This window comes from Salvia miltiorrhiza, chromosome 5 (assembly GCF_028751815.1).
Source record: "Salvia miltiorrhiza cultivar Shanhuang (shh) chromosome 5, IMPLAD_Smil_shh, whole genome shotgun sequence".
NCBI classification, from domain to species: Eukaryota; Viridiplantae; Streptophyta; class Magnoliopsida; order Lamiales; family Lamiaceae; genus Salvia; species Salvia miltiorrhiza.
In genome coordinates, this window is record NC_080391.1 from 48,981,720 (window position 1) to 49,009,031 (window position 27,312).

The 27,312-nt window shown below is 42.7% G+C and overlaps 1 pseudogene; it reads right to left on the minus strand.

The window, feature by feature from the left end:
- Positions 1-24,484: 24,484 nt before the first annotated feature.
- On the minus strand, positions 24,485-25,885 carry LOC131026067 (uncharacterized; annotated as a pseudogene).
- Positions 25,886-27,312: the final 1,427 nt, after the last annotated feature.

Sequence of the window (27,312 nt, forward strand, 5' to 3'; positions counted from 1 at the left end):
TAGAGAAGCCCAAGACTGAGGGAGGGCAGTGTATCCCATCAACCCTTTCCCCACCTTCTGGATCTACAACGCCTTTTGTTGACGCTGCTCAGCTACTCGGTCTTGGGCATACCAATTGTTGTACTTTGGTATGTCCTGGCCTTTGCTTGACATGGACAGCGTTTTACCGAACGGAGATCACCCGTTAGGCCCCTACTGCCCATGATGTCGAACAGATCCTTCCGGAACCACGAGATTCAACCGAAAGAACAAGTGCCTCACGAATGTTTACATATTAACAACAATTACTTCCACCCCCTAAAACCTCACCAAGGGGATTACTCACACATAACACAATTCATAAATGCAAAAAGAATTAAACACATGATAGAACGAAATGAAATGCTGAAATAGATAAAATAGTACCTAGGCTTCAAGCCTTCGAACTTGTCCAAAAGTAATAACGCAACGGAAAAGGGAAAATGCGGAATTGTAAAATGTTTTGGATGCCACACACAGCGATCTTAAAATGATAACTAAAGTAACAAAAGTTTCAAGGGGTTCCAAGAGCTTCTACACGCTGCACAACATTAGCCTTTTATACTGCCGGATGGTAGAGGCCTAACCCTAGCTGCGCCGGTTCCAAATCTTCGCCGGGATCTTCTTTCCTTAATTAGTTCGATCTTTGATTGATCTTGATTGAAGATGGCGTCCAGCTGCAAGCTTAGTCAAACCTTCCCATTCTTTCGATCCTTCCAGTTTCTTCTTCAACCTTCCGCTTGTTCCATGAGATCCCCGAGATTGACCTTCCTTTTATGGCTCTGGCTGTCTGCTTCTTCTGGTAGCGATCAGACTGACTGCTCTTATCGGTGTGGCTCATACCAGGTGGTTGCTCCAGGTTCCCATGCCCCAAGTTGAATTGGAGAGGTACTTGTTGGCCGAAGCTCCATGCTGGTAAACATGACTTAGCAATCTGGGCTCGGTAGTGCCCATTCTGATCGCTTTTCTTCCGTTTTCGCTCTACTGACCTTCCTTCCTTCACAACTTCGTTTTTCCCCCGGACAGACCTGAATTGACACAAATAAAGGAAAAAAGAGGGTCAAATAGCCCAAAAGTCGAAGACGCATCACACCTACACACTTAAAGCATACTTGCCCTCAAGTATGTAGGTGGATTCACAGAAGACACGGACGAAAAGGGGTGAAAGAAAAGAAATAAAACTAAGAGACACGAAACCTTGCAGATATTTCAGGGTCAGATCATACCAACATGCATCATTCAGTTCAGTCAAACCACAAACCAGAGTAATGATTATGCATAAAGTGTGATGGTAGTCTCTCTTCTCGCTCAAGCACAGGACTAAGTGTTTACACTCATAATTTGTTGTGCTAGTTCCTCTAAGAATTTGATCGAAGACTACAAGTTAAGCACACTAGTATGACTCATCAAAGGGTCTTTGTTGGGTTGTAATGGGGCATACGGAGCTAAGGTGGGAAAGTATGGTCCAGTGGCTAATTTCAGTATCACCTTTACTCAGTATACACATTCAGTACAGCTACAACCAACCCTTCATTTCCCTGCTTTCAATGGGGTTCATTTTTCTTTGATTCTTTTGTGGGCTATCATTTTTTTTATTCACCAAAATTTGTGCCCAGATTTCTTTCTTTCTTATAATTCCCTGTCTGCCATTTCATTCACTTCATGAATTCTTTCTCCTAGATCTATTATCAACAATGCTCAAGAAATAATGAATTCGGCTCAAGTTGGCATTCAAGGGGTTATTTTTCACATTGCTCATCAAAGAATAATCTGGGGCCCTAAGTCAAAGAATCGTGCCCAAATCACACAAGTCATGTACTAGCAAAATTGAGTCCTCAAACAAAGTCAAGATTTCCTAGTCACATCAAATTCTCACCACAAGCATGCATTTTTTCAATTTGGCCCTGATCTCACCGGTGGGTATTTTCAGTATCCTCACAACTACCATCATGCATTTTCATACTCAATCCACCAATCCTACCAAGACAGAATTCAGCATGCACAATCTTTCACCATCAAACGATGCAAGTAGACTCGACTCTAACACAGACAAAACAGACGCTAAAACAAGAAAAAAAACAAAAGATAAAATAAAACCTAATCTACGAGTTCAGGGGAAAAAGACTTAGTCGTTTTGGTCGGAGGATCTCGCCTTCGTGCTCAGCATCTCCTTGATTTCTTTAAAACAAGCTTCCATCGCTTTGAATCCTTCCTCCACAGTATCCCTCAGCGTGGCCACTTCTCCTCCCAGCATCACCAGCTCATCCTTGACCTCCTTCAGTTCGGTTGTTAGCTTGATAATCTCGCCACTGACTGGGCGAGAAGTTCCCTGTTCCTGCGCAACCTTTGGTTCAGGTCGAACTGAGCTGCTTTCTGGTTGGATCAAACGATAGTTACCTCCTTCATCCGTCTCAACGATTCGCCACCTCACAAGTCGCCCGATATCAAAAAGTCGGGTTTCTGCCACGGCTGCTTCATCCGGGGCTTTCTCGTTGAAACCTACAAGCTTTGTCGCCGGGATGGTCACCAGCGGGCATAAGGAGAGATACTTGTTGGTATGGGTTACCCCATACTGAAATTGCACTGCAGCGGTGAACCCAAAGTTCACCCTCTTTCTCTCCATCATGCACCAGAGCACAAAGAGCTCCTGCTGCGTGACGACGTTCGACCCCTCAATCCGGCCATAAATGTTATAGGCCAACCAACGATGGCAAATCTGCAGAGCTGGGTCGCGGAGCTCGTTGGATTTGCTGATATTCTTCACATATTTGGTCCCCGTTGAGAGTTGGGACCAGTACTGGTCAATCTGATTGCGCCATTCCGGTGGGGCCATGGTCTCGGCTTGCTTGTACTCATCATCGTACACCTCCTTGTCCTCGATTACCTTCAGGTGGATGTTCAAATCGTTGATGGACAGCGGGAACATCTTCCCCCGCAATTGGAAGCGGAGGGTACCTGGTGTTTCAATCGAATAATTTCCCTTTGGCTTGAATTCCACCGTGCTCATGAACTCTTCCGACAAGCTTTTGAACGCCAACACATTCCACTTTAAAATCTTCCCCCAACCAATGCCCTCGAAATATCCTTCCACACGTTCTTTTATCCCGAGATCCTCTAACACTTCAGTCATCAGAAAGTACCAAGGGGTTATCTCCCGTTTCTGCAAAACGGCATACCTCTGACTGTCTCTCGGTATGACCGTCTCCATGGTGTTAGGTCGCACCATTCCTTTGCGTTTGACGCCCTTGGGTTTTGAGGTGATTGTGCTCGTCACCGGCTTAGCAGGGGCGATCACATCCTCCGAGTTGGAGCTTTCAACCGTCTCGGTTCTCTCTGGGTCTACCTCCATCGGCTCCTCCATCTCCTTGGCCTTTCCTTTTTCGGCTGCAGTGGGTTTCCTTGGTTTCTTACTCTGTTCCGCTTTTGTTCGGGTCTTACTGCCTGCCGGTGCCGGTTTGGCCTTGACTGGTAGTGGGGTTTCGCAACATCCAGTTTTCTTTTTACTCCGGGTCTCTTGCTCTGGGGTGTTGGGATTTCCACTTCCTTCTCCTGAATTGCCTCAACTTCCTCTGCGTCATCAGCCTCCTCCTCATCCACCTTTTCTTCTTCGCTCCTCTCCTCCGCTTTCTCTTGTTCTTCCTTCTCCTCCTCCGTATCTTCGGAAGCTGTCCTTCCTTCCTGCATGGAGGTTTCCGGGATTTGTGGTTGCGGTTGAGCCTGAACAGGTGGTGATGCGACAATGGATCGCGCCGGGGTTGCTTTGCTTGTTTGAGCCTTCTTCGATTTTTTTACAGGAGGGGTGAGCTCGGGCTCCCCCTCTTCCGGTTGCGTCGACTCGGCGGCTGCTCTTGCTACTTCTCGTTCCTCTTGTTGGAGGACTTCGGCATGCCCCTTGTCCTCGGGCTAGATTTTCAGCAAAGGATCTTCAGTAATTTTGGTGGAGGTTTCCTCCGAAGCGCTTCGCCTTGTGGTGCGCTTTGGAGGTGGAAGTTTTGTGCTTTTCTTCTTTGGTGGTTGGGTGTTTCCGGAGCCTGCTCCTTTGGTTTTCGCCATTGTGATTTGCAGAGCTCAAGAAGATTTAGGATTTGCGCGGAAGTTTTGGATTTTGTAGGATTTTCGGAGGCGAGGTTGGTCTTTAAGAAGGGTGATCGGTAATTATGGAAATTTAGGGTTTGAGGTGAGTGGTGATCGTGGTGTAGCGGTTATCGGAGGTTAGGGTTTGTGGGGAAGAAAATCGTGGGTTGAGGCTTTGAAGAAGGTAAGTGCGACGGTTATGGCAGAAAAAGTATTTTTAAGGAAATAAAAATCATGGCCAAAATTTGAAATTCAAATTTTCTGCGGAAACCGAAGGGTTGCAGTCACATCGCCGCCTGCCCCTGACACGCTTGCGTCATTTCCATGCGTAAGCCCTCTCCCAGACCGTTCCAAACCCTAGCTCTCCACCTACACACTTTGCAACGCAAAGTGGGCTCGGATCAACCTCTGGGCCTCTTTCCAATTATCTCGGCCCGACTTACCTGCGCGTTAGTGCATCCAAACAAAAACAAAACAAACTTAAAAGAAAAGAAAAGAAAATTCGGTATAGACCATACCGAAGAAACCACACTGGGTTGCCTCCCAGCAAGCGCTCTTGTTTCTCGTCTTGAGCTCGACCTTCCTTCACTCTTCACTCGTACTCAGGGTCGAGAAGGTGACATTCCTCCTTCTCCTTTTCTATTTCAGCAAGCTCGTGATAGGGCTTAAGGCGGTGCCCATTCACCACGAACGTATCAACTCCATTGTGATCATATACTTCAATGCTTCCGTTTGAAAAGATTTCTTTGATCACGAATGGTCCTGACCATTTTGAGCGGAGTTTTCCAGCCATCATCTTGAAGCGTGAGTTGAAGAGTAGGACTTTCTGCCCCACTAAGAATTCCTTCTTCCTGATCTTGGCATCATGGATCCTTCTGGTTCGCTCCTTATAGAGCACCGCATTGTCGTAAGCCTCCAACCGAAGTTCCTCCAACTCACTCAGTTGCAGCTTCCTTGTTTCTCCAGCTAGGGTCATACTGAGGTTGATTTGCTTGATTGCCCAGTACGCCTTGTGTTCAATTTCCACGGGCAAGTGACATCTTTTGCCATAAAGTAGGCGGAACGGGGACATTCCAATGGGTGTCTTGAAAGCAGTCATGTATGCCCATAACGCATCTCCCAAATGATCACTCCAGTCCTTACGGTTGGGGTGCACCACCTTTTCCAGGATGCTCTTTATCTCTCTATTGGAAATCTCGGCCTGGCCATTTGCTTGGGGGTGATATGCAGTGGTGACCTTGTGTGTCACCCTCATCTTCTTGGTTAGCGTTCTGATAATGGCATTACAGAAATGGGACCCTTGGTCACTGATTAAAATTTTGGGTATACTATATCTCCCGAACATTTGCTCCTTCAGGAAACCTGCCACGGTATGAGCATCATTACTTGTGGTTGCTTTGGCTTCAACCCACTTTGATACGTAATCTACTGCCACCAGAATGTATTCATAGTTCCTTGACTTTGGGAAGGGTCCCATAAAGTCAATCCCCCATACGTCGAACACTTCGATCGGCATGATTGGAACTTGTGGCATTTCATCCCTTGCGGTAATTCCTCCAGTCATCTGGCACTTCGGGCAGCTCCGTACCCATTTCCTTGCATCCGCAAATATGGTGGGCCAGTAGAATCCACTCTCCAAAATTCTGTGGGCCGTGCGCTTTCCTCCAAAATATCCGCTATTTGCTGTTCCATGACACATGTCCAAAATTTGGGCATGCTCATCCTCAGGTATGCATCTCCGTATGACTTGATCTGCTCCAGTCTTCCATAGATATGGATCCTCCCAGTGGTAGTATCGTGCTTGCGCGAGTAGCTTCCGTTGTTCGAATCTTGTCAATCCTGGGGGTAACTCCTTAGTAATCAGATAGTTAGCTATATCCGCATACCAGGGCTCCTGCTTGGTTAGAGCATATAGTTCTTCTTCTTCCTCCAGGATGCTCATGGAATAAAGTTTCTCGTCCGAAAACGTATCGGTAATGGGCATACCGTCATCCTCTTCCAGTTGCAACCTGCTCAGATGATCTGCTACAAGGTTTGCAGCCCCTTTCTTGTCCCTTATCTCTATGTTGAACTCTTGCAATAGCAAGATCCACCTGATGAGTCGAGGTTTGGATTCCTTTTTGGCCATCAAATACTTCAACGCGGCATGATCCGTGTAGACCACCGCCTTTGTTCCCAAAAGGTAGGAACGAAACTTTTCTATGGCAAACACCACCGCCAAAAGTTCTTTCTCAGTAGTGGTATAGCTGGATTGTGCCGGATTCAGTGTTTTGGATGCGTAATAGATCACGCAACTCTCCTTGCCTTTCTTCTGTCCCAGTACTGCTCCAACTGCGTGGTTGCTGGCATCACACATGATCTCGAACGGTAAATCCCTACTGGAGGTTGAATAATGGGGGCCGACACCAGCTTGCTTCTCAGAATCGTGAAGGCCTCCTTACAATCATCATCAAACTCAAACGGCACGTCTTGTTGGAGAAGTCTGGTCATGGGCTGGGCAATCTTGGCGAAGTCCTTGATAAATCGCCGGTAGAAGCCTGCATGGCCGAGGAATGCCCGTATGTGCTTTACGGTTGTCGGGTAGGGTAATTTGGCGATGGAATCAACTTTCGCCTTGTCCACTTCAATTCCCCTTTCTGAAATCACGTGCCCGAGCACTATTCCTTCTCTTACCATAAAATGGCATTTTTCATAATTGAGGACCAAACTCTTCTCCACACATCTTTTCAAGACGAGTTCTAGGTGTTTTAAACATGTGTCGAAAGAGCTACTATACACGGTGAAATCGTCCATGAAGACTTCAATGCAATTCTCCAATAGGTCGGAGAAGATGCTCATCATACACCTTTGAAAAGTTCCCGGTGCGTTGCAGAGTCCGAACGGCATTCTCCGGTATGCAAATGTCCCAAATACGCAGGTGAAAGTGGTTTTCTCCTGGTCCTCATGTGCCACAAAAATTTGCATGTATCCGGAGTATCCGTCTAGAAAACAGTAATAGGCATTACCGGCCAACCTTTCCAACATCTGGTCGATGAAGGGCAGTGGGAAGTGGTCCTTCCTGGTTGCATCATTCAGCTTCCTGTAATCAATGCAAACTCTCCATCCAGTTTGCAAACGGGTGGGCACGAGCTCGCCTTGATCATTTTCTACAACCTGTATCCCTGACTTCTTCGGTACGACATGGACTGGACTCACCCATTGGCTATCGGATATGGGGTAGATGATTCCCAACTCCAACAGCTTAAGAATTTCTTTCAGCACTACCTCTTTCATGACCGGATTCATCTTCCTTTGAGAGTCTCGAACGGGTTTGGCTCCCTCCTCAAGGTAAATGTGATGCATGCACTCCGTAGGACTGATGCCTTTAATATCAGCTAAGGTCCAACCGATGGCTTCCCTGTTTTCTCGTAATACTCTGACCAATCGCTCTTGCTGCACGACAGTTAGATCAGAACTGATGATGACTGGTAGCGTCTCTTCTGGTCCCAGATAAGCATATTGTAAATGCTTAGGTAATTGTTTGAGCTCCAAAACGGGTGCTTTCTGGATTGAAGGTAGCAGCTTCTCGTTCTGCCCATACTGAGCCAACAACTCCGGTTTGCTTGTCTCTGCTCCTCCAGCTAGATAGACTTCCTGGATTAATTCCTTGATCTTCTGGTCTACCTCCACCTCGGCTTCTAAGGTGCTTTCTCTGAGGGAGTAGAGCTCCATGATAGCTTCCTTCATTTCATCGTCCTCCATATGCTCAGCATCCCGATCCGTTAGACCATACTGAATCACCTTCTCTGTGGTATCTCTGGAACCGAAAGTAATTCCTTGTTCTTGCACCAAGGGTTCAAATACATCGACCATGTCCACCGTCTCCATTGCTTGTTTCCTCTACATGGTCTCATAGATATTGAATTCCACTTGAACTCCGTCGAACTCACATATCAATATTCCGGTTTTCATATCGATCTTGGTTCCGGCAGTCATCATGAACGGCCTTTCCAATAGTATGGCATTCTCTCCAGTTTCAGGTCCGGTATCTAGAACATAGAAGTCTGCTGGGAAAATCAAATCTCCAACCTTGATCAGTACGTCCTCCACTACTCCTTCAGGGTAAGCGTTGGACCTGTCAGCCAACTGTATGACCACACGGGTGTTCCTCATCTCGCCAACATTCAATCTCTTGTACACAGCCAATGGCATCACATTAATGGAGGCCCCTAGATCCATCATTGCCTTATCCATGTTGGTTCCTCCTATGTTGCATGGAATGGTAAACATCCCTTGATCCTTTCGCTTAGTGGGAAGTTTCCGTTGGATCACCGCCGAAACACTTTCTCCCATCACGTAGCGGACCTCTTCCTCCATTTTAACTTTTCTTGAACAAAGGTCTTTCAAGAATTTGGCATATTTAGGAATTTGCCTGATGGCATCGAGTAGAGGTATGCTCAGCTCAACCTTTTGAAACATCTTCATCATTTCACTTGCTTCTTTCTCTCTAGCTTTCTGTTTCAGGCGTCCTGGGTAAGGTGCTTCGGTTGGGTTGCTACCTCCAACTTGTTCATCAGTTGGACCCTTCCCGTTCTTATTCCAGCCTCCTCGAAGCAATTCAGCCTCTGCTAACAATTCTTCCTCCTTTTCTTCCCCCTCAGGAAACTCGGTTAACACCACTTGGGCATGCTCTCTGGGGTTGATTCCCATGGCTGGGAGTTTACCAGCGTTCTCCTCTAGTTTGGCCACTGCCTTAGTCAAATGACTAATTTGCTGGTTAGTTTGGTTCATGCCGGCTCGAATTTCATTGCGAAACTTCTCGCTCTCCTTAGCCATGCTTTCAATTGCTTCTTCCCAAGGTGCTCTCCGATGTGGGGGTTGGTAAGGAGGTTGTTGCTGATTCTGGTTGTGGTGTTGAGGTGGTCCTAACTGGTACTGTTGTTGATGCTGGTTCTGATTATACTGAGGACGTTGCATTGGTGCGCCCATATTGTTCTGCTGCTGGGGCTGACCATCTTGCTTCCACCGAAAGTTGGGGTGATCCCTCCATCCAGGATTGTAAGTATTTGCATAAGGATCGTACTTTCGTGGATTCCCATCATGTCCTCCGATGGCATTGACATCAACAATATCTTCACCAAAATTTGGACAATTTTCAGATTGGTGTCCAGTGGCATCGCAAAGGCCACACTGGCGAATCTTCTTCGGTATAGTCAAGCCCGACAGAAGTTCCTTGAGTTCATTCATGCTCTTCTCCATCGTTTTCTCCAAATTAGACATCTCCCCTTTTTCTTCAGCTTTCCTTGGCTTCTCCAGATTCCTTTCATGCCCTTCATCACGTGATTCTTCTGCCATGGTACCCAACAGTTGGAAGACTTCCAACGGGGTTTTGCTCATCAATGACCCATTACAGGCTGCTAACACCAGACTGCGATCGTTCCTCCGCATGCCCTTTACGAAGCTCTCCACCCGATCTTTTGGAGAGATTTGGTGATGGGGGCAATTGCTTAACATTCTCTTGAATCTCGTCCAGTATTCGTAGAAGGATTCTAGCCCATCTTGCCTGATGCTGCGGATATCCCATCGCATCCGCTCCACTCGTGCTGCTGGGAAGAATTCTTCCAAGAAAGCCTGTTGCAGTTGTGCCCATGTAGTGACACTGTTGGATTTGTATACTGAAAGCAAGAACGTTTTATGCTTGTATACAATGTTTCCTAAGTTCACTATCTAATCTCCTATCTGATTGTGTTCATGATTGCATATGTATGTTCTTTATCTCTATATAAGTAGATTATATGGTGTGTTGTAGATCACAGAAGACCATATAATTGGAATAACCTTAAGAGATATAATATGATCACAGCCGAAATAACTCTAGGACAAGTTATTGGTTTAGGCTGCAGTATAGATGGAAGTAGTTTGTCTTGGCTACTTGTCTATACTGGTACGTCATTACGTATTGATAGGACCACAGTTTGAGATGTATTCTTCTATCTGACTTAAGTGAAGAATCAAGATCTCGGTGACTTATAAATCTTAATACTAATAAGTATTCAGATATATATATTAATTCGTATATCACTTTGACTTACTATGGGTGAAAGTTATATACTAACTCGAGTACTCTGTATCTTGGGTGATAGCGGTTAATATATGATATTTGATTATCTGTATTAGTACCCGTATCCGGTATAGGATAATGACATCCCCTTAAGGAGCTCAATAAGGTTTATTACGCTAAACCCTGCAGGTTGATTAAGTTCAGGCGTAATAATAAAGTTTGAGTGGTACTGCTTAAGGAATTATTAAGAGATTAATTAATTTAAGCTGTCAGAGCTCTAATTAATTAATGGATGTCGGATATTTTAAATACGGAGATTTAATAAGTCTAAATACAAGTCCCGACTCATCACCGGCAATAAAGGGGTAAGTCAGTATCGGTTCTCTAGTGGAATGAACTGATATTTATAAATTAATTATGGTCTGGGCTGACCATAGATAAATTAATTTATTTGAGGCCCATCTTTATTCCTTGTATCTGGTCCCTGGGCTGGCCCAATGTCTCCTAGCCCTAGAAGAGACAGAAATCGTCCCCCTCACTAATGTAGCGCCCCCTACGTATTTTATTTAATATAAAATACAGCTGTCAGCTCTCAGGAAAATACACTGATAAAATTAGGGTTTTTGAGAGCAGAGAAAGGCGCAGGAAACGTGAGTGGTCATTCTGTCTTGGGAATTTCCATAGCTCGTTGTCCATCCAACGTTGGGAATTGAGCGGGATACAGTCGAGAAGATCAGAGCTGGAGTCAGATTTTCGCAGGAAACCAAGTTCTGGCAGTCTCCGTAAAACGGCCATAACTTCCTCCACAGAACTCCGATTCAGACGAATCAGGCGGCCACGGAAAGCTCTTTTGAAGACGAAGAAATCGTATTTCTGCACAAAATACGATTGGAGGTCGTTTGAGGGGTCAAACGGAACGTTGAAGTTGGCTGACCTGTTCAGCGACAGATTGACGAATTCTTCTGAATTCTTCAGGTATTTCTGAATTCCAACGTGCAGCTGTTAAATTCATAGGAGCATGTTAGGATTAATCGTTGTATGATAAATTGATAATAATCCAAGAAACGATCATCGGGCAAAGCGAAACGTTAATTCAGTTTAATATTCCTTCAATTGGTATCAGAGCCCAGGATTAATTTCTTGGCTCTATTATTAATTTATGTATGATTAATAATGTGCGTTGTTTTTACTGCTGTTGTTCTTCGTGGTCTGTTGATTCGTGGGATACGTCGTTTTGACGTTGTAATCGTTTTTCACCGCGAGATAAATCCGTGGTTAGATTAGGATTTCAAATTGTATTTGTTTTTCCTTTGTAATCTGTAAAAACTGAGGAACGACGAAGATGACAACGATTCAACGACGAAGAACGGTGTAAGGAGGACGTCACGGGCACGGTGCGGCACGGGCTGCCGGCGCCGAGGGCCGCGCGCGCACGGGCGCTTCGGCAAAGTGTGCTGCGCGCGCCTGGTCAGGCTGCCACGCTGCCGCGTGCTGCTGTCACCGAGGCTGCCGGATCGTGGCGAGGCGAGGGTGACCAAGAGCCAGGGGCTGCGGGCGCCGAGGGGCAGCGCGCGCGCGGGTGCGTGCACACCGCGCGCAGCGCGCCCAGGTAGGCGACCGCGCGGCCGCTACTGCTCTCTGGTCTGGACACGCGCTGATGGCGAGGCGGGCTTGGCTAGGGCTGCGCGTGTGCGCTTCGCGTGCTGCGTGCCCGGAGGGCGTCGCGCGGCCGCTGCTGCCGAGCTGTTGTCTGCGCGCCGAAGCGCCGGAGTCTGCTGCTGATGGTGCGGGTCAAGGCGAGGAGGAGGCGAGCGATGGGGGCAGCGCGCGCCTGGGGCATTGCCGGCGCGCTGTGCGCACGGCGTGCCCGGCAGGCGACGCACTGCCGCTGTTGCTGCTGCTGTCCAGTCCACGCTGGAGCCCGCTGCTGCTGCTGCGTTCATGCTGGAGGAGCTGCTGCTGCTGGTGGCTGCCGGAAGGGAGCTGGTGCAGCGCCGGGTCGCCCCGTGCTGCTGGGCGGCGGCGGTGGCTAGGGTTCCAAACCCTAGCTGCGATTGTTTCTCAAACCCTAGGGGGCCCAAACCCTATTTCTGACGACGGGCTTGAAGTTTTGGGCTGCGTTTTAGTTTTGGGCCTGTTTTTCTATTTTATTTTGTAATAGAATAGATGTTTGGGTTTCCACGAATGGGTCACGAAGAATTTTATTTCTTTAATTGTGTTCTTTGCATGTCGTGGTTGTTAATCCCTTATGCTCTTTACCTGCTTTTGCACGTTTTTGCTTGTTAATATTTGTTTATTAACTGCGCTTAGACAAGCATGATAGTAGGTTTATCGTTTTCTTAAGCATGTTTTAGAATTCTGCGAGCATGTTTTACATGTTGCGTTCTAGATGAGCATGTTTAGGATTATGTGTTGAGCATGATCAAACCTTTTGAAAGAAAAAAGACTAAGCTGTATTAATAATTTTATAGATGATTAAAAATTGTTTAGATTGCCACAAGCGGCCTCTAGACAAAGTGATTGACGATGTGAGTAAACGTCCACACAGCGTGGCTTACTTCATGTTTGTTCTTTCATAAGTTTGTCAGATGAGGTTTCTATAAAAATATTTAAATCCATTAAAGTAGTGGGAGTTATGCAGTAAACGTCCACACAACGTGGCTTACTCGTATAATTTTTCACGAGTACTTTAGAGGATGGAATTAAATAAGATAACTAAGAAATTAAATTGAATGTGACATGGTTCGAGTGAGTATGTCAAATTCAAGAATTTAATTTCAAAGTTAAATTGTGGTTATTTCTTATTAATTTTTATTCTTAAAATTATGTAGACCTCCACATGCGGTCTCTAGACAAAGTGATTAGCAATGTGAGTAAACGTCCACCCAACGTGGCTTACTTCATATTTGTTTCTCATAAGTTTGTCAGAAGAGGTTTCTATAAAAATATTTAATCCATTGAAGTAGTGGGAGTTATGCAGTAAACGTCCACCCAACGTGGCTTACTTGTGTAATTTTTACGAGTACTTTGGAGAATGGAATTAAATAAGATAACCAAGAAAATTAAATTGAAAGCGGCATGGTCCGAGTGAGTATGCTAATTTCGAGAATTTAATTTTCAAGGTTAAAATGTGGTCATTGCGTAGATATCATATCAAGTACAATGTACAACTCCCAAAGGAGTCCCTTCTTGATAATGATATGGTCTAGTTAAGGTGCCAACTATTAATTTCCTTTGTCAAAAGGTTAAGTTGACATGGATGGAAATTAAATGACTAGGTGAATAGTCTGGTTGAGGAGTTCGTGTGTAAACGTCCACCCAACGTGGCTTGCACATGAGATTCTTTGAGCGGTTGGAGGTTTCATTAATATTGTTTTATCAAAAGGTTACAATATTATTGTTACGAATTATGTGCTTTATGTTCGTTACTTTCAGATATGTCTATGTCTCTTATTGTTTTTATTCTTACACAAAGTCTTTTAACCGGTCCACATATATAAAATGGAAACGCAGTTTTGGATTTTTATCTTTATCACAAACTAAACACAATTTTTGTGTTGCCTACTACTCCACGTTCTTATGGTCTGAACATTGAGTCAACTGATGAGAAAAAGGAATTACATAAAAGGTGGCATAAGACGAATAATGTTGCTATATGCTATATTATGAGTATAATGTCACAAACCTTGTAGCTTCAACATCAGGGCATGGACGATGCTATTAGCATCATGCTGAATCTCAAGAAAATGTTCGGAGAGTCAGACTGAGCTGCTCATTTAAATTTGATGAGAGTAATCTTGTTATTTTTATGAGTGAGCACAGCTCAGTGCACGAATATGTCATGCAAATTTTGACGGACTTGACTTGCTCAGTGGAAGTATCGACGGTGAGGCAAAAGTCGATATTTTCCTGAACTCTCTTCCCAAGTCTTTTAATTAAGAACTTCCGCCTCAACGCTGTTATGAGCAAGAAAGATAATACTCTTTTTGAGTTGTTGAATGCTCTAGTTATGGCTAAGGAAGTTGTGGGAAAGAGATGTGCAAGCACTTGTTATTGCCAAAGGAGAGCCATCTTCTTCGTCGAATGACGGGAAGAAGAAGGGTCCAAGGGGCAAGAAAGACAAGGGAAATAGTGGGAGTAGTGGTGTGATAAGATTGAGTATTGGAGATTTCTTCTTTCAATACTCAAGGCAAAGGGTTAAGGTACTTCACTTGCTATAGTAACTGAGACATGTCAGCTCGTTTTCTACTCAGTTGTGAGTAGTGAATAACGAGAGAAACTGATAATGATTGTTGCACCTTGCATGGCTTTTAGGCTAACAAGGAAGCTGAGAAGTGATGAGGTGATTGTCTTCATAGGCAACGTGACTAGAGTCGCAGTTGTTGCAATTGGAGACTTGTCTTTAAGTTCTAAAGACATAGTTTAGTTTTTGAGAGTTCCTTATCATGTTTCAAAATTTTGAATAGATGGATCACATGTCATTTTTGATAGTGGTGTTTCTATCATAAGAAATGACAAAGTTGTCTATTCTGGTATTTTTTGAACATCTCTCTTCATACTATAACTTGTCTACAAAATACCTTTATATTGCATTTACATCATCGAACAAAAGAAAGAGAAAAGTTAAGGCTAATCTCTCATGAGGATCTTACACATATATTGATACCCTAGAAATAGGTCACATCTATCTTAATAGGATCCAAAGGCTCGTGTCTAAATAAGTACATTGGATTCAATCCAGGTTGTACCATTTCGAACCTGCGAATCCTGTGTAGAGGAAAAGATGGAGACCAGGTCATTCATGACAAAGGGGATAAAGGGCCAATAATGTGTTAGGAATGATCTTGTCTGATTCATTGTCAGTATTTGGGATTCCAACCCAGTTTACTACACCATGTAATCCCTATATAAAATGGTGTGGTGGAGAGAAGAAATAGGTCACTCTTGGAAAAATGTGTTCGATGATGAGTTATGTATCTTTGCAATTAGTCCTAAAGAATCAGAAGGTGGTTATTAGCAATGACACACGATTCTTAGAAGTGGACTATGGGAGTAATCACTAATCCAAGTCAGATAGTGTACTTCAAGAAATTGAAGACATTAGACAGGCGATTCCATCACCCAAGCCAAGTGTGCAAGAGTTTTGTACCACAAGACACTGCACGCACTGTTGACACACATGTGCCACCACAGATCCATTGTAGTGGAAGGGTTGTGGGACAACCCGATCGATTTATGTTCTTGGGAGAATCTTTGGATTCAGTCCCTGGTAGTGAATATAAGAGAATCGACCCAGATATCTACTTGGAATTAGTGGAAGACGAGAATGTAGATTTCTGGCACGCCTCAATGGAGCAATCCATTAAGAATATGGTTGTATACTAAGAAAATCTTGCTACCAGAATGCCGTAAAGCCATAGGTTGCAAGTGAGTATACAAGAGAATGATAAGTCCGAATGAGCAAGGTCGTAGCTTTTAAAGCTAGACTGGTGGCGAAAGGTTATGCCCAGTGTGAAGGTATAGGTTATGATGATATTTTCGCCAGTGCCATGCTCAGAACATTCGGATCATTTTACCCATAGCAGCTCACTTAAACCATCGAGGTTACGTGAGGGAGGGAGAGAAACATCTCGTGTCAATCGCTCTCGTGTCATCGGTGATGTGGTTTATCTTGCATTTTATGTAAACAATATCCTCCTAATTGGCGACAATATGGAGCTATTGTTAAGACATAAAGTAATGGTTATCCGAACAGTCTCATATGAAAGACTAAGGAGGTACAGTATACATCTTTGTGATCAAAGTAATAAGGGATCACTAGAAAAGGATGTTGGGCTTATCTCGAGTGTCTTACATTGATACTGAGAATACTCGTTGTAGTATGAATACCGCCAAGAAAGAATTGCTAACTTTTAGATATGGCGTTCCTTTATCTAAAGACTATGTCTTAAGATGCCTATTAAGGTTGAGGAAATGAAGGCAGTATTCTACGTTTCCGCAGTAGATAGCTTCATGTATGGATTGCTATGTACGAGATCTTATATTTGCTATGCAGTTAGCATGATTGTAAGATATCAATATAGTCCTAGTTAAGGACACTGAATTGTGGTAAATTATATTCTCAAGTCCCTGACTAGAGAATAAGGATAGTTTACCAGTTAGACAATTTAGTTCCTTTTTGGATTATATGATTTCGGATTTCCAGGCTGACCGGAACAAAGAATAATTACCTCGAGCTATGTGTTTTTTCTTGGGAGGTAAAACCTTTTGGTTTGACCACTACCTCCAGGATCTAAGGGTAATTCATAGTTTGCGTGGGAGCATCACCTTCGTGATACCTCAAGTGCAGTTGCGAACTCTAAGGAATCCAAGAACCACAAGAGGTTAAACACATGGAGAGTAAGTACCAAGTTATACGATTATTCGTAAATCGAGGTTTTTGTGCTCAAAGAATAAATTCTCACATATTGGAGAAACCTACTGATCTTTCACAAAAGGCTTATCGCAAATGGTCATTGAAAGATGGGAATGCGATTGATGCCAGATTGATGCCACCCACTTAGGAAACTTTAAGTATAAGTGGGAGAAGTGTTAGGTGATTGGTAAATAGACGCATTGTATACTAAAAGTTTGCTTTAGTATAAGTGGGAGATTGTTGGATTTGTATACTGAAAGCAAGAACGTTTTATGCTTGTATACAATGTTTCCTAAGTTCACTATCTAATCTCCTATCTGATTGTGTTCATGATTGCATATGTATGTTCTTTATCTCTATATAAGTAGATTATATGGTGTGTTGTAGATCACAGAAGACCATATAATTGGAATAACCTTAAGAGATATAATATGATCACAGCCGAAATAACTCTAGGACAAGTTATTGGTTTAGGCTGCAGTATAGATGGAAGTAGTTTGTCTTGGCTACTTGTCTATACTGGTACGTCATTACGTATTGATAGGACCACAGTTTGAGATGTATTCTTCTATCTGACTTAAGTGAAGAATCAAGATCTCGGTGACTTATAAATCTTAATACTAATAAGTATTCAGATATATATATTAATTCGTATATCACTTTGACTTACTATGGGTGAAAGTTATATACTAACTCGAGTACTCTGTATCTTGGGTGATAGCGGTTAATATATGATATTTGATTATCTGTATTAGTACCCGTATCCGGTATAGGATAATGACATCCCCTTAAGGAGCTCAATAAGGTTTATTACGCTAAACCCTGCAGGTTGATTAAGTTCAGGCGTAATAATAAAGTTTGAGTGGTACTGCTTAAGGAATTATTAAGAGATTAATTAATTTAAGCTGTCAGAGCTCTAATTAATTAATGGATGTCGGATATTTTAAATACGGAGATTTAATAAGTCTAAATACAAGTCCCGACTCATCACCGGCAATAAAGGGGTAAGTCAGTATCGGTTCTCTAGTGGAATGAACTGATATTTATAAATTAATTATGGTCTGGGCTGACCATAGATAAATTAATTTATTTGAGGCCCATCTTTATTCCTTGTATCTGGTCCCTGGGCTGGCCCAATGTCTCCTAGCCCTAGAAGAGACAGAAATCGTCCCCCTCACTAATGTAGCGCCCCCTACGTATTTTATTTAATATAAAATACAGCTGTCAGCTCTCAGGAAAATACACTGATAAAATTAGGGTTTTTGAGAGCAGAGAAAGGCGCAGGAAACGTGAGTGGTCATTCTGTCTTGGGAATTTCCATAGCTCGTTGTCCATCCAACGTTGGGAATTGAGCGGGATACAGTCGAGAAGATCAGAGCTGGAGTCAGATTTTCGCAGGAAACCAAGTTCTGGCAGTCTCCGTAAAACGGCCATAACTTCCTCCACAGAACTCCGATTCAGACGAATCAGGCGGCCACGGAAAGCTCTTTCGAAGACGAAGAAATCGTATTTCTACACAAAATACGATTGGAGGTCGTTTGAGGGGTCAAACGGAACGTTGAAGTTGGCTGACCTGTTCAGCGACAGATTGACGAATTCTTCTGAATTCTTCAGGTATTTCTGAACTCCAACGTGCAGCTGTTAAATTCATAGGAGCATGTTAGGATTAATCGTTGTATGATAAATTGATAATAATCCAAGAAACGATCATCGGGCAAAGCGGAACGTTAATTCAGTTTAATATTCCTTCAGACACTCCCCTCGGGTAGGTCATACAGCCATCTTCTTGCATTGTCCACCAAGGTAAAAGGGAAAAGTATTAACTTGACATACTCTTGCTGCTCGTCATTTGATTGGTGCATGATTGTCATCTCAAAATCTTGGAGATGAGTGTGAGGGTCATCTCCTTGATATCCATTGAACTTCGGTAAGATCTGAAGCAATGATGGCTTCATGTCATACCGACGAGGTGCGAACGGATTTGCGGGTAAGGTGATTCCGTTCGGCCTCAAGTTGAGGTTAGTTGGGTATGCCAGCTGTCTGAGGGTCTGCTCCGGTACGACATCTGCTTGTTCGGCTTCTGCCATAGCTTCGCGTCTCGCTATTCGTGCTTCTGCGCGTAGTCGTCTTTCTGTTCGATCAATATCGGGGTCAAACACCAATGCTCTTACAGCTCTACGAGTTCCACGCATACACCAGTAGCGAAAGATGGAATGAGGAGAGAACAAAATTGCTGCGCGTCACTCCCCGGCAACGGCGCCAATTTTGGCACACACCCGTCGTGCGGTGTGGACAAAATACCTGTGTAAGCCCAGTACGGACAATACACGCTCCTACTTCTCACGATAAGAACTTAGTCTTAGCGGTAAGCGCAGGGTCGAATCCCACAGGGAGTGATGAACCACTTTGTTCTCCTACGACAAACTGAGGTGTCACAATTCTCAATCTGTATACTCTGCACAAGAAATAAACAAGATCAATAATAACAAGGGGTGAGGTTATTCGGTTAGGTCATAACTGTTGTTAACATTTGTTTCGGTCATAGGCACACTGATGATCCGTCTATGATCCATACAATTCCAAGGCGTGGCCCAAAGACATTGGGGCGTTTCAAGGAATTGTACTTCACATATAGGATGGTTGATCTCATTGTGGTCACTTGGTCCGAAGGTCACACAATCCCCGGTCACAAGGCAGTGCTTCACTTCTCCTTAGGTAGTAGTCATACCCGTTACTCACCAAGTATGGCCCTCACCAACCTTCTCTCCCGAAGTCCCCAACTCCGCGCTTTTAGTGACACATGCCTCCTGGACTCAACTATTTCCGGCTTTGTCAGCCGACCAGTCATAGACATGCTATGGCGCCGAGATTGCTTTCCTCGTTTGATAACCATGGCTTTATGCCTCGTCACAGTTGATGGATGGTCTCTAGAGAAGCCCAAGACTGAGGGAGGGCAGTGTATCCCATCAACCCTTTCCCCACCTTCTGGATCTACAACGCCTTTTGTTGACGCTGCTCAGCTACTCGGTCTTGGGCATACCAATTGTTGTACTTTGGTATGTCCTGGCCTTTGCTTGACATGGACAGCGTTTTACCGAACGGAGATCACCCGTTAGGCCCCTACTGCCCATGATGTCGAACAGATCCTTCCGGAACCACGAGATTCAACCGAAAGAACAAGTGCCTCACGAATGTTTACATATTAACAACAATTACTTCCACCCCCTAAAACCTCACCAAGGGGATTACTCACACATAACACAATTCATAAATGCAAAAAGAATTAAACACATGATAGAACGAAATGAAATGCTGAAATAGATAAAATAGTACCTAGGCTTCAAGCCTTCGAACTTGTCCAAAAGTAATAACGCAACGGAAAAGGGAAAATGCGGAATTGTAAAATGTTTTGGATGCCACACACGGCGATCTTAAAATGATAACTAAAGTAACAAAATTTTCAAGGGGTTCCAAGAGCTTCTCCACGCTGCACAACATTAGCCTTTTATACTGCCGGATGGTAGAGGCCTAACCCTAGCTGCGCCGGTTCCAAATCTTCGCCGGGATCTTCTTTCCTTAATTAGTTCGATCTTTGATTGATCCTGATTGAAGATGGCGTCCAGCTGCAAGCTTAGTCAAACCTTCCCATTCTTTCGATCCTTCCAGTTTCTTCTTCAACCTTCCGCTTGTTCCATGAGATCCCCGAGATTGACCTTCCTTTTATGGCTCTGGCTGTCTGCTTCTTCTGGTAGCGATCAGACTGACTGCTCTTATCGGTGTGGCTCATACCAGGTGGTTGCTCCAGGTTCCCATGCCCCAAGTTGAATTGGAGAGGTACTTGTTGGCCGAAGCTCCATGCTGGTAAACATGACTTAGCAATCTGGGCTCGGTAGTGCCCATTCTGATCGCTTTTCTTCCGTTTTCGCTCTACTGACCTTCCTTCCTTCACAACTTCGTTTTCCCCCCCGGACAGACCTGAACTGACACAAATAAAGGAAAAAAGAGGGCCAAATGGCCCAAAAGTCGAAGACGCATCAATGATGAGGAGTACAATGCACTTAGCATATAGATAAAAACACTGCCTAAGGCAAAAATAGATACAACCTTATGATCTCTACGGTTTGACATGGTATAGTTGGTATAGAGCATTTCTTTGTTGAGCATATAAGTTTGGATCAGATCTTCTCAGTGATTCTCCAAATCTCATTGATGCTCTATACTTCTCGTTCAATGGAGGCATGGTCAGTGAAGCCCTTTCTTCTTGGTGGTGTGATGGTGTTGAGTAGAGGAGGAGGAAAAAACGCCATCTTAGCTGCTTTCCTTGCTTGTTCAATCTGTTTGAACTGAGTTTGTTCATCCCAATTTCTCATGAAGTATTTCCAAGCATCAAAGCAATGCTTCTTCTGATCGAGCTTAGTAGCTAGAAACCATTTGGTGAAGATTTCCTTCACTCTGATCCACTAGTCGCTTATCTCTCTTGGTACCCAAGTGCCAGGGTTCTTCAGTTGGTTCCCATGAATGTGGGATATCAAGAACCCTCAGTTCCGATAAGCTTGAAGCTCTTGAAATGGCTTCAGTGTGAATGGAGAGGCAGGCGAGCCAAGTTCCAGTCGTCTCCTTTGCTGAGAAGAATTAACACCATCATCACTCCTTGGCCTTTTCTTCAGTAGATCTTGAACTTTTGATTTGTAGGCTGAAGCAGTAGTAGCAGCTGCAGATTTTTCTTTACTGTAATCAACTACCCATCGGTCGTCAGCAAACTTCTCTACTATTCCATCAGTTGATGCATTACATATTGATTATATGTTGACTGCATTGCTAATTCATCAGCTCATTGATCAGCTAACCACCCAATTGACTACACGCGCTGACTAACTCTACTGATTCTTAGATAACTGATATTTGTTGTTATCACATTTCGCAGTAGTAAAATTAGATTAAATTAATAATTCAGTAAATAAGAATTTGATGAAAGTTAAGTAATTTATAGACAATTGACTTTTTTTTATAGCATTGTAATGCAATTTAAAGTTTAAACAACGTTATGATTGTATTAATATTGTTATTTGTTTTTAATGTTAATTTAAATTTATTTGTTATAACTTTGTAAAACTATAATTAATTGAAGTCTATTAAATATAAGAATTTGAATCTGTCCTCACTATAATCAACACTTAAATTGTATAGTGGTATAATTGCACCTCAATGGATTAGATTGGACTCTTAATTTATATATAGAAGTGGGAATACAGCTAGGTAGATCACACGCATGCTTCTCGTTGATTTGTGTCTTTAAAATTTGAAAGCATAGCTAGCTAGCTAAGTACTATACTCTCTACCAGTGCTACTGACGTGTCATTCTCCTTTAATTAATACCACTTTCTTTAATTTAATCTCAACTGATGGTATTACTGTTTGATAGTTTGAATATTTAAACACAAATATCTAAATGTAGTGAAATATATATAAACTCCGAGTAAAACTATATATACAGATTTTATTGTTAAGTGTGGCGGTGAACTTTTGTTGGGTTTTATAGAGTTAGTTTGATATGTTTTTAAGGGTGAGTATTTAAAATGCCTACTTTCTGAATTTTTATTTGAAAAATATTATTTTTTATAAAAATATGTATTCTAGGCCTAAATTTTAGGAAACAGACTAACATACTTTTGAATGTTGAAGGATCTAGTTGGTTTTTATAAAAAGTCTTACACTTAATTATACTTATTTAAGAAAAGTATAAGAAATAATTCCATTTTGCATAATTATTGTACTGCGCCCCGTCAGTAATTTTTTTTACGAGATTAAAAACTAGTCATTTTCAAAATTGAAAATTGAAAAACTAGTCATTTTAAATAATTTTGGAAATTGAAAATTGAAAAACATTTGTCCATTTACTAAAATGTCGAAGTAATACAATAATTTTTTTAAAGAATATGCAATGAAATTTAATTAAATTTTCACTGAAAAACAAATGTACGGCCAAAAATTAAAGCCATATGCTCGATCGAAAATATAAGTGCACACCCTACCATGAAAATCGTTTTTTAGTTAAGACCTTGCAAATGTGTTAAAAAACGATGGCTCCTTTGATTCACGACGCAGCGAGGTGCTGGCGGAGGAGTGGTTCGTGATCATACTGGAGCCCTCATTGTTGCTTTCTGCATTCTCTGTTATGCTACTTTCAATTTTGATGTTGAGTTAGTTGTCCTGCTCGATGGTCTATCTGGATTGACATGGATGCGGTGACGATTGTTTTGCTCATGTCTGCTAGGCGTCACAATTATGCTAGTATCCGTCATATTATTGCTTGGATCCGACTACTTATTCAGCATCGACAGGTTCGTTTCACTCACATCTACCATGAAGGAAACCGACCTACTGATTTTATGGCGAGAAGAGGGCATCAGACTCAGGAGTTGACTACTTTCGGTTGCTTTTCTGCTCCTCGACAGCTTCTTGCTCTGGTTATGATGAATCAGTTTGGCTATCCTAACTTTAGATTCAGTTTTCATGTTGATAACTAGTTTGTTTTGGCATGTTCCCTTTTTGATTTTGTTTCCTTCCTTTGGGTGTAGCCACTTTTGGGTCACACCTATTTATGTTTTTTTGTTTCTTCTTGTTGTTTCTATGAGGCATTGTCACTTTCGGGCAGCGTCATATATGAGAGACTGGTTGATGTTTTATCTATTGGTTGAGGCTTTGCCTAACCCCTCACCCTTCTAGGTGTTTTTATTAAGGGTGCGTTCTCTTTGGTTGTAAATTTATCATGGGAAAATGAATGATAAACAAAAGTTTAACCCTTTAAATTCTTCCTTTCTTTTCCCACATTTTCTACTTGACCCCTACTCATTCCTCATTTACACTACAAAGGAGGGATAATATTATCACACCATTTTTGGATGGATAATATTATCCCTCATTTGTAGTGTAAATGAGGAATGAGTAGGGGTCAAGTAGGAAATGTGGGAAAAAAAGGAAGGATTTAAAGGGTGAAATTTTGTTTATCCCTCCTTTTCTCATGATAAATTTACAACCAAAGAGAACGCACCCTAAAAAGAAAAAGATTGTGCAAAATATATATATATAATAAAAACACATCTTTTTGTAAAAACTAAAAACGGCTGAATTCTATGTAGAACACGTATGAATTGGCTATGTAACTGTATGAATTGCGAAAGGTCCTGAATTCTATGTAGAACACGTATGAATTGGCTTAATTAATACACTTACACAGCTAATTCATACGTGTTCTACATAGAATTCAACCGTTTTTAGTTTTTACAAAAAGATGTGTTTTTATTATAGCCCACCCCTATATATATATATATATATATATATATATATATATATATATATAAATACTCATTCAAAGAAAAATACATTAAAAAAATAAAATAACTCATCCTTAACAATCTATACTATATTAAAAAGTTAGTTTTTAATTTCAAATTGATTTCAAATCAATTTCAAAATTGAGTGGCAATTTTGTAGTTAGAATAAAAATGAAGGTTTATTTATAAGCTATACATCTTTTTTTTTTCTTTAACTTCTTATTTTTCTATTTTATTTATTTTTTAAAATTGTGAAATTCGACTAATTATAAAATATTTGATATGCATATCAAATTAAAGATCATGTATGTTATGTAAATATTGGATTTAAAATAGGGAAAAGGTGCAGATAAACCCTCCTTGGTGTAGCCCTTATAGCGTATACCTCCCCATTCTCACTGTTTGTGCAACTAAACCCCCTAACTCAAGAAAAAGGGTGCAAATATCCCCCTCGCCCTAACCTCCGTTTTCTCACCGTTAGTCAGCATTATTATCTTAACTAAATTTTCTGTGGGGCCCACTTTCTTCACCTTCTTGAATACAGCCAACTCAAGAAAAAGGGTGAATAATGCCTTCGAGAGAATTGAGCCACACAAATGATTAATCAAAACTTGAAGCCAAGCTTAACTAAGGTTCAGAATGTGAGGAAAGGTCGTGAGTATGTAAAACCTCATACATTGTCCTACTTTTTGATGTTACAGACTCAAACATAGACACCAGAAGAGAGCAGCAAAACTAGAGATCCGAAATCCAAGAAAACCGATGCAATTGCATCAGTAGTAAATTCCTTTGCAAGATTGCGATTTTTCCTAGAGGAAGTTGCTCCATAAATGAAGAAAGAGGCGAGAATGACGAGGCCGAAGGCGAGCAGAAGAATGGCGAGAGTGGAGGGGGGTACCACGCATCTGGAACTGGGCTTGAGATTGGTTTCGCTGATTGCGCCTTTTTCCTGAGGAAGATGGAATTGGGGGTTTTGGACAGCAGATCTTCAACTTCTTCAGTGTATAAGGGTTTCTAGTTAATTGGGGCTATACATTTCATTGTATTCTAGCGTATTTTTGTATCTTTAAATTTTTAGTTAAAATAATAATGCTGACTAGCGGTGAGAAAACGGAGGTTAGGGCGAGGGGGGTATTTGCACCCTTTTTCTTGAGTTGGAGGGTTTAGTTGCACAGACAGTGAGAATGGGGAGGTATACGCTATAAGGGCTACACCTAAGAGGGCTTATCTGCACATTTTTCCTTTAAAATATAAAAAAATATATTTATTTAAAGATTAAAACTTAAGAAAAATTCTCTCTCCTCTCTCCTCTTTTTTTGAATAAATCTATTTTTTCAATTATCTTTTAACTTATAATTATTTTCTTTTTTCATAATATCATTTTTTATTAATATGAATTATTCTTTATTATTTTTATATAGTAATAATCAAATAATAATCAATTTTATACATAATAAAATATAAAAATATTTTTCGTGCGTTGCACGAGTGCAAATGCTAGTTACGTATAAATGCAAGGAATAGAACGGCAACTAGTGAAGAAAATAAAATTGCAATCATAGTAATATCATTTTGTCAACAAAACAGGTCTGGTCCAGTTGATATATTTCTTGATAGAAAAAAGCAGCACGCGTGACTTTAGCAGCGATGCTCTCTAGGTGAAAAAGCTGGCGACTTTTCTTGGAGGGGCCGATATATTTGACCGTCTCCCACCGGCGCCGGCGACGCTGCCCCTCAACCGGTGCAGCACAGCAAAGGCACCGCTGCTCAGGTACCTTTCTCCGTCTCCCAGCAGCAGCACAGCAGAGGCATCGCCCCTTCACCGGCAACGTCTTTTTGAGCGGTGACAGCGGCGCGTCCGTTTCCAGCTTGCCGCAGCGTCGTCCGGCAACTCCAGCAGCAGCCAAGCAGCAGCAGCGCGGCGACCGGTCGAGTCCCAGCAGCAACAGCGCGGCGACAGGTGCAGACAGCAGCAGCGCGGCGTCCAGAACCTGTCTCGGACATCCGCCACCGGACTGGAACCTCGTGCTGCTTCTCCGGCAGTCCAACGACTACCTCGCCGGCCGGAGCTCATGATAAGGGAGCTTCAAGAAATCCTCCCTCAAGCTTTAACTCGATGACTCATTCGTCTGCTCGGGCCACCTCGTCGGCCGGAAATCAAGATAAGGGATTCCTAAATCTCCCCTCTGTTTCTGCGAATTTTGAACACCCTCAAGCTCGATCTTCTTCCACTCGGTCTATATCTGTCACGGATGGTAACAGCGAGGTGAAGACTACTGAGGCCCAGGATGCCGCTGGGAATACATCGGCCACAAATCCTTGTGGTGCCGATTGCACGGCAGTTGATAGGAATTCTATAAATCCTAGCGTGGCAGATAACGCTAGGATTTCTTATGCTAGTGCTACTGTTAAGCGACCTGTTAAACGGCAAGATTTAGCTGCTCATGTTTTTCATGATTTGCGTCCAACGAAGGAAGGTGATCAATTCTCTCTCAAAATTCCTAAGGCTTTATATTTAAAGGAGGTCCAAGCTTTTGAGCATGCACTAACAGGACGACTTCTGTTGGAGAAAGGCGATAAACCACGTTCAACTATGGAGTTGAAGTCAGAGCTTCAACAGATTTGGGGTATAAATTCTGACTGGCAACTGATTCCGCTGGGAAAGAGATTTTACACGCTCCGTTTTACTACAGCGACTGATAAAGCTACGGCAAATGCGAAGGTGATCTGGGAGCTGTCAAAGGGTCTTCTTCGGCTCCGAGAGTGGACTCAAAACTTTGATCCGTTCAAAGAAAACTCTCCATTGGCGAATGTTTGGGTTCGAATTCATTATCTTCCTATCGAGTATTGGAATCCACAAGTTCTCTCTGGAATTGGACGTTACTTGGGCCATCCTCTAAAGATCGATGGTGCTTCGGCAGGTAGAGATTTTGGACATTTCGCCCGTATTCTTGTTGAAATAGATATGTCTCACCCTCTACCTAATACTCTTCTTATTGATATGGAGGATTTTTCTTTTCATATTGAGTTTGTTTTCGAAAATCTCCCTCTTTATTGTGGTCGTTGCAAGATTACGGGACACTCCCCCGATAGATGCCGCAAGTCGAAGTTTGGGGGGATGGGTGAGCAGAATGACACTGTGAATGACAAGGCTAAGCTTACGCAAGTTCACAATGGGCCGCATTGGCAGGCGGCGATTACCTCGAATGAACAGGCTGCAAACCCGGCGCAGCCAGAGTTTGGGCAGCAGGAGGCTGCCCCTTTGAAGAAGCAGCAGCAGGTTGCTCCAACGAATTCTACTTTTGGGAAGACTCATGCTAAACCGGCTGCGGCTTGGTCAAAGGTCGCCGAACAGGAGGTAAAAAAACAAATTGTTGTTCCGGTTTTTCAGAAAGAGGCTGTCGAAACGCGAAATGCATTTCAGGCTCTGG